Source organism: Triticum dicoccoides, chromosome 7A, assembly GCF_002162155.2.
Source record: "Triticum dicoccoides isolate Atlit2015 ecotype Zavitan chromosome 7A, WEW_v2.0, whole genome shotgun sequence".
Classification (NCBI taxonomy): domain Eukaryota; kingdom Viridiplantae; phylum Streptophyta; class Magnoliopsida; order Poales; family Poaceae; genus Triticum; species Triticum dicoccoides.
Window position 1 is genome coordinate 116,818,458 of NC_041392.1, and position 6,606 is coordinate 116,825,063.

A 6,606-nucleotide genomic window follows, 5' to 3' on the forward strand; every position below is an offset into this window, starting at 1 on the left:
GGGGAGGGGAGTGAGGAGGGGGAGCGATGGAAGGGGACTGCGCCGCCGCCCATGTCGCCCTAGGGAGTGAGCGACACGAGGACTGATTACTTGTCTTGTACTAGTTTCATTCTTGATTTCCTCCACTACCGGCTTGCAAGCACATGAGATAACCACTTTGTCCAACATAAGATCATGAGCCGGAGCTAGAGCTTCTCGACATGCTAGAGCTTCAAGGCATGCGGGATCATCGATATCTGGGAAAACCATTGCTAAGGAACCTAGGAACACTCCCATATAATTATGGCAGACAACAGAAGATGCTCCAACAATGCCATTTGCGCGCCAACCCTCCATCAACATTGATCTTTGCCACCCCACTCGGAGGAGGAATCCATGCCTAAGCGTGCTCAATTGACACATGGTGGTGCATGAACTACCGCACCTGATGGACGTTTAATGCTTTTCAACCCAGCAATATATTGATCAATGAACTAATGTGTCGCCAAAGGAGTTTGGTAAATTTCTTCATGTATTGCTTTCCTTCTCATAGTCCAAATGGCCCACAAAGTAACTACCAATCTTATGAGGGTGGCATGTGGCTGTGAATCAAACATTGTAAGCAACCATTACTTTGCACTCAGCTCTCTTGTTGCGATCATATGTTCTGCAAGATCATCATCTACCAATGCTCGATCTGACGAATGCATGTGGAGTCGGGGTGGGCTAGTGTGGGCCCAATCCGACATGGCGGACGCACCCGGGGCTCACCGTATCTGCTCTAGATTTGGGCTAGATATGAGGGTGTCAGTCAGCCCGGGTGTTTAGTGCATGTATGAAGCGTCCGTCCGAGTCACACTTTTTTGGCCGGTCAGTGACCAAACCGTCCGCCCGGGCGTATATGTGAGGTTTGGGGAGCCCGACCGTAAATGCTCTCACTACTGGGGGTAATCTCAAATCTAATGCGATGTGATGTATATCTTTTATTGATGAGTTGCATTTCATATTGCATTCCACCCACCACATTTGCTTCTTCTCTAGACTATATATTGTCTTAAAACATTCTTCCTACACAACTATACATCAAGTCAGGAATGAGACACACTATCTCTCTCGCACTCTTTTGCATTGCTTGATGAGTTACGTCCAAGTGTATGGTTAGGAATGGGAGGTTTTATGAATATTTTTAGCCAAATGATAGCAAATGCCACAAGGGCACTAGCAAGAAGTGGGAGTGGAGACATAGATAGGAGAGCAGAGAGAAAGGGTGCTTCCTCTCCAAAGGGTGGCTGATGTAGTCACAAAGATCACACTTGGACGGCTGTTTACCAAAACCCCGCTTCATCGTAGGATCATGTATCCACCTGATGAAAGAAGAGAGCACCCCGACACCTTCATCACCAATTCATCACGGTATTAAGTTACTTGGTGAAGGGCTTCCATAGTCCTAACATGTCAGGATTGGTAATTCAAATGTTATTTTTTCTAAAAGAGGCTCCAATAATTAGATGTAATTAATTAGATGGAAATTACATGATGACTGGTTTTATGGGGCCGCGAAAAGGCCGAAGACCATAAATTAAGTAGCACGGACTCTTCTAAAGCACCCTTACAGAAAGTGAAAAATACATCCAGATCCTTGTGGACGTCGAAGTCTTCTTCCTGCATCCATTAGCTCGTTGCCGCTTCTGGGTCTCCGTTCCAGCGGAGCAAACTTGTTGAAACCTAGGAGCTTGTAGAAGAAGTACCGAGAAGTCGCTGATGTAAATCAAAAGACGTCAGCATCGCCGCCCCGGAGAAGAAAAATGTTTAAGGGAGCATGTAGAACGCTTCGGGTATAATTACTTTTGAATAATTTTATCAAAGGACCAGACTCGTCATAATGCATTAGATATAAATTATTTTGTTTTTAGAAACAGTGATTGAACCGTTGACACGTACAGGCTAGTAGTAAAAAGAGGGCTTCAACAGGTCCATGTCGAGAGCGACGCCCAACAGGTTATTAAGTAGCTGTTTGGTTCCCAACCACAACTTGCCACACTTTACCACACCTAATCTTAGGCAAGTTTGATCAAGTTAGGTAGGTGTTTGGTTTTAGCCATATCTAAGGCAATGATTTTTTTATGAGCAGTAAACCCCACATTGTCATAGACATAAAAAGTGTGGCAAGATTCCCTTAGGCAAGCCAAAGTGTGGCTAACAATTTAAGCAACTCAACTAAGGCAAATGTAGCAAGTGTGGCAAAAATCAAATGGAAATATATGACAAAGATAGTCACAATCCAAACATCCCCTAAGTTGTGGAATCTACTGATCTATCAAGAACTAGTATTGATGGAGTTCTCCATGTAGTTGATGAGCTGAGGGGAAGCTTTATCAACTACATGGAAAACTCCTTCCTTGTTGAAACTTTTTAGTGTGATTGTAACCTTAATTACTTTTATCAATAAAGCTCATTAATTCATAGGAAAAAAAAGATTCGACTAACTTGAGTCACATAACTTGTAAATTAAATCATGTTCTTTAATGTAAATATTATTTTTATGGCCGAGAAGTGAAAGTAACTCGAACATCTGTTCTCACCCTTGTGATCGTAATTATACTTGTCACAGCCGTGGATAATCTCAAATCTCGTGTGATTTGATGTGTATCTTTTATTGATGAGTGGCAATCATATTGCATTACACCCACCATCTTTGCTTCTATCTCTAGACTATATATTGTTTCAAAACGCTCCTCCTACATAACTATACATCGAGCGAGGACTGAGACACACACTCTTTTGCGTTGCTCGATGAGTTATGCCTAGGTGTATAATTAGGAATGGGAGGTTTCATGAATACTTCTAGCCCAATGTTAGCGAATGCCACAAGGGCACTAGCAAGGAGTGGGAGTAGAGACATAGATATGATAGGAAAGAGGAAGGGTGCTCCCTCTCAGAGGGGGGTAAAATGTAGTCACCATGACCACACTAGTACGACTGTTTACCAAAACCACACGTCGTCGTAGCATCATGCATGCACCTGATGAAAGAAGAGAGCACCCCCGTACCTTGATCGCCGGACCATGTAGGTAACAAGTTACATGGTGAAGGGCTTCCAAAGCCCTAGCATGATAATTGGACGCTGCAACTATTCCCCCCGAGGCACACGGTTCGACTCCTGCTTCCAGTTGCACTCTCCATCAGTGTCAGGTAGAAACGCCTCAACGCACCAAACGCCACTCATGGGCTAGAAACCACATCATCACTGTTGCTTGGCATTTACAGGGCGTATAAATGAATTCATTGTGAATAGCCAGGCAACAACATCAACTCAAGTTTCAGCAGAATGCTTCATCTCTTTCAAATGACTAGACAAACAACTTATTTCCAAGTTTTCTCAGATGGTCATATTAACCCCATGAGGAGGATCCCCTCTCAGTACACTAGAGAGCGTACATGCCTCACTTGATGATACTTCATTTGTCTGCGTAAGGGTCAGGAATGCTGACGAAAGCTCACTGAATCAGCATTTCTGCTCTCGGTTACACGGCTGGCTGCAGAACACACATTGTTAACAACGCTGCAACACTTACTGTCCACAGAGATAACCACCAGTTAAGTCATGATCGAGCCATGGACACCATAGTTTGGATCCGCCGCATACACTGTCACAAAATCAGCTAAACTGGAGACACCGTGTTGCAGCCTGTGCACACCAAAAATAATAGAACAATACATTGTTAGCTCCTTTAGTATAGTATAAAAGCGCACACCACAGTACCCAGAGACAGCCGTCGACCACATGGAAAATAAATTACAGTCAAGTGTTCAGTCTGGTGCACAAAGATGACATACATTCCTTGCCATCTGAGAATCAAACAGCTGCCACTAAGCCTTGCAGATCCATGGACACTGTCCAATGAAGCAACACCTGGCCTATGGACCATGTACATCGATATTAAAAAGCGTTCCAGTTAGGGTACTCCTTCACAAGCTTGCTGCTCGTGTAACACTATGAAGTTCAAAGGTTTAGCAAATACCACTTTTGTGCCTATGTCATGCTATCCCTAGAAGAAATAGCTATGTACTGTTGTAATCGTCCATCAAGAACAACTTCTGTGCCTGTATATTTATGCATATTACTCCCTCCATTCCTAAATAATAAGTCTTTCTAGAGATTTTAATAAGGACCACATATGGATGTATATAGACATATTGTAGAGTGTAGATTCACTCTTTTTGCTCTGTATGTGGTCCGCGTTGGAATCTCTAAAGACCTATATTTAGGAAGAGAGGGAGTATGTTCTGTTTCTAAGTAAACGTTCAAATATACACTACTTTTTTTTGAGACGAGGAAAAAGATTTGCCATTTTCATTAAATAAGGAGAAGAGTTTGTTACAACACAGCCCCGCAAAAGCGGAAAAGGGGCAAAGGTCTACTCTCGCGGCATCAAGTTACGCAAATGCCTGGCTCCTGCCAGAGCCCAGATAGAAGCCTCCTCCTTAATCATCTGCACGATCACTGCGACCGGTGCTGCCTTGGTCCTGAACACGCGTGCATTTCGCTCCTTCCAAATCTCCCAGCTAACAAGATGGAGGATTGAGGCCAAGGCTTTCCGTGGTTGCGCGTTGTTGGCGAGGACCTCCTCCCACCAAGATCTTACAGTGGCATAGTTCATCCAAAGGGCGATGTCAACCTCAAGGTGCAGCCATGCAAGAACCTCCTTCCAAACTCGGATGGAGAAGCGACACTTGAACAGGAGGTGTGCCGCGGATTCTTGAACTTGGTTGCAATGCGGGCAACGGTCGCAGTTTGGCCACCCACGGCGTTGAAGTCGGTCCGCCGTCCAGATCCTATTTTGTGTTACCAACCATGCAAAAAAATTGCATTTTGGGGGGCCCCAAGCCTTCCAGACAATAGTTTGTAAGTTGGACTGAACAAGGCCAGCGAATTGCGCCAAGTAGGCCGTCTTGGCGGAGTAGCATCCATCATGTTAGAATAAATCCGAGGCATACCATCGATCATTTGAGGACCAAGCAATCACACGAGCACGATACCGAGATTTGTTAACGAGGTTCATCAATATGGCTACATCCCCGGGGCCTGACTATGGGCGCTCCTCCCCATGACACCGCTACAATACCGCACCCGGTCGCCCTGGACACCGGCATAAGCCGCCGGCTTCCCCTGCGTCCCGGTGCTATTATGTTGGCATAGGTTACATCGTGTGTCTAGCCCCGCTATATATGAGAGGCCTAGGATACAAGTGTCCTACTAGGACACGACTCCATATCCTATCTAAACACAATAAAACTACAAATCCAACTGTAACCTACTTTGTACACTATATTCGACACAACTCTAACAAACTCCACCTTGGCGAATATTCTCCACCACCTTGAATTTGTCCATGCGTCAAACTTCCATATACATTGGCCTTGAGCTTACCCCATGAGTACCGCTGCTACTCCAAAGACCCCATATGACTCCACCTGCAACTTGTAGTCCCTTCTTTTCATGACCACAGTCAACATTCGAGCAAAATTAAGTTCCTTGTTACTCTAGTTTGTGCTCCCAACTTTCAGAGTATCAGTCCAACGCCATCACACACTGATCATTGACCTGCGTGAAAATGGACAACTCACATATTGGGTGTCACACATAAGAGTTACCTGAATTCAACATCACCGCTCCTTTCTTGACTGTCTGTCTGAAACTTGAAAGAATTTCACCATTGCTTGTAGTCATCCCGAGTCAAATCCGCAGTTGCCTCACCACATGTATGACCACCAGAGCCCTGGCCCGTCTCCATGTCCCGTGCATACCGCACGCCTCGCCGTTATTACCGCGTCGAGCCTCCGCTGTCCAGGTCGAGTCTCAAGGGTCGCAAACCCACACCACTCAACCCCACTGCAGAGTACCACCGATCATCACCGACCGATGACGAGTTTCACGCTTCCATCAGACCACTGGGCTCCAGTCCGAACTGCATGTCACTCGCTTTTCCCGCTGAATAGGCTTCGATTCTCTGGATCCTTACACCGTAGCCCCTCAATCCAGCTCCACCTTCAACATGACTCCATGGTAGATGATCAATCCACCCCTGTGCCTCATCGACTTCAAGCTCCGTGTATACACCACCTTAAATCAACCCTGCGCCATAGTCTTGTCGAAGCCACACAAGCCTTCAGGCCCGCGCCACATGTTTCCACACCCCAGAAGTCGGTCACCATCAGCATTACGGTCCTATGTCATCGCCGCCGATCCCACCACCGTCTTCTGTACCAACCGACTCACGTCGATCCGTCAGACTATCTAGTCCGACCCAGCCGAACTTGTCCGACTGCAACAACACGCTCAAGGCTCCCAAATCATCTTTCACGAATTTCCATCCATTACGTAATTCCATCTCAGTTGACATGACTTCCCGCAACGCCTTCAAGCATCTCTGTTGTGCCAACAAATTTTCCACCCTTGTCTGTCATAACCCAAGGTTTTCTGTCCCGTTGAACTTCTCCACCTCAAACCAAGTATTCATTGGCGCCATGGTTCTTCGTATGACCGAACCCGTAAAAAAATAATTTAAGCTTTCCACGTAGCTCCCTTGACACAAATTTTTAATGCTGGCTAGTTGCCTTTGCCTT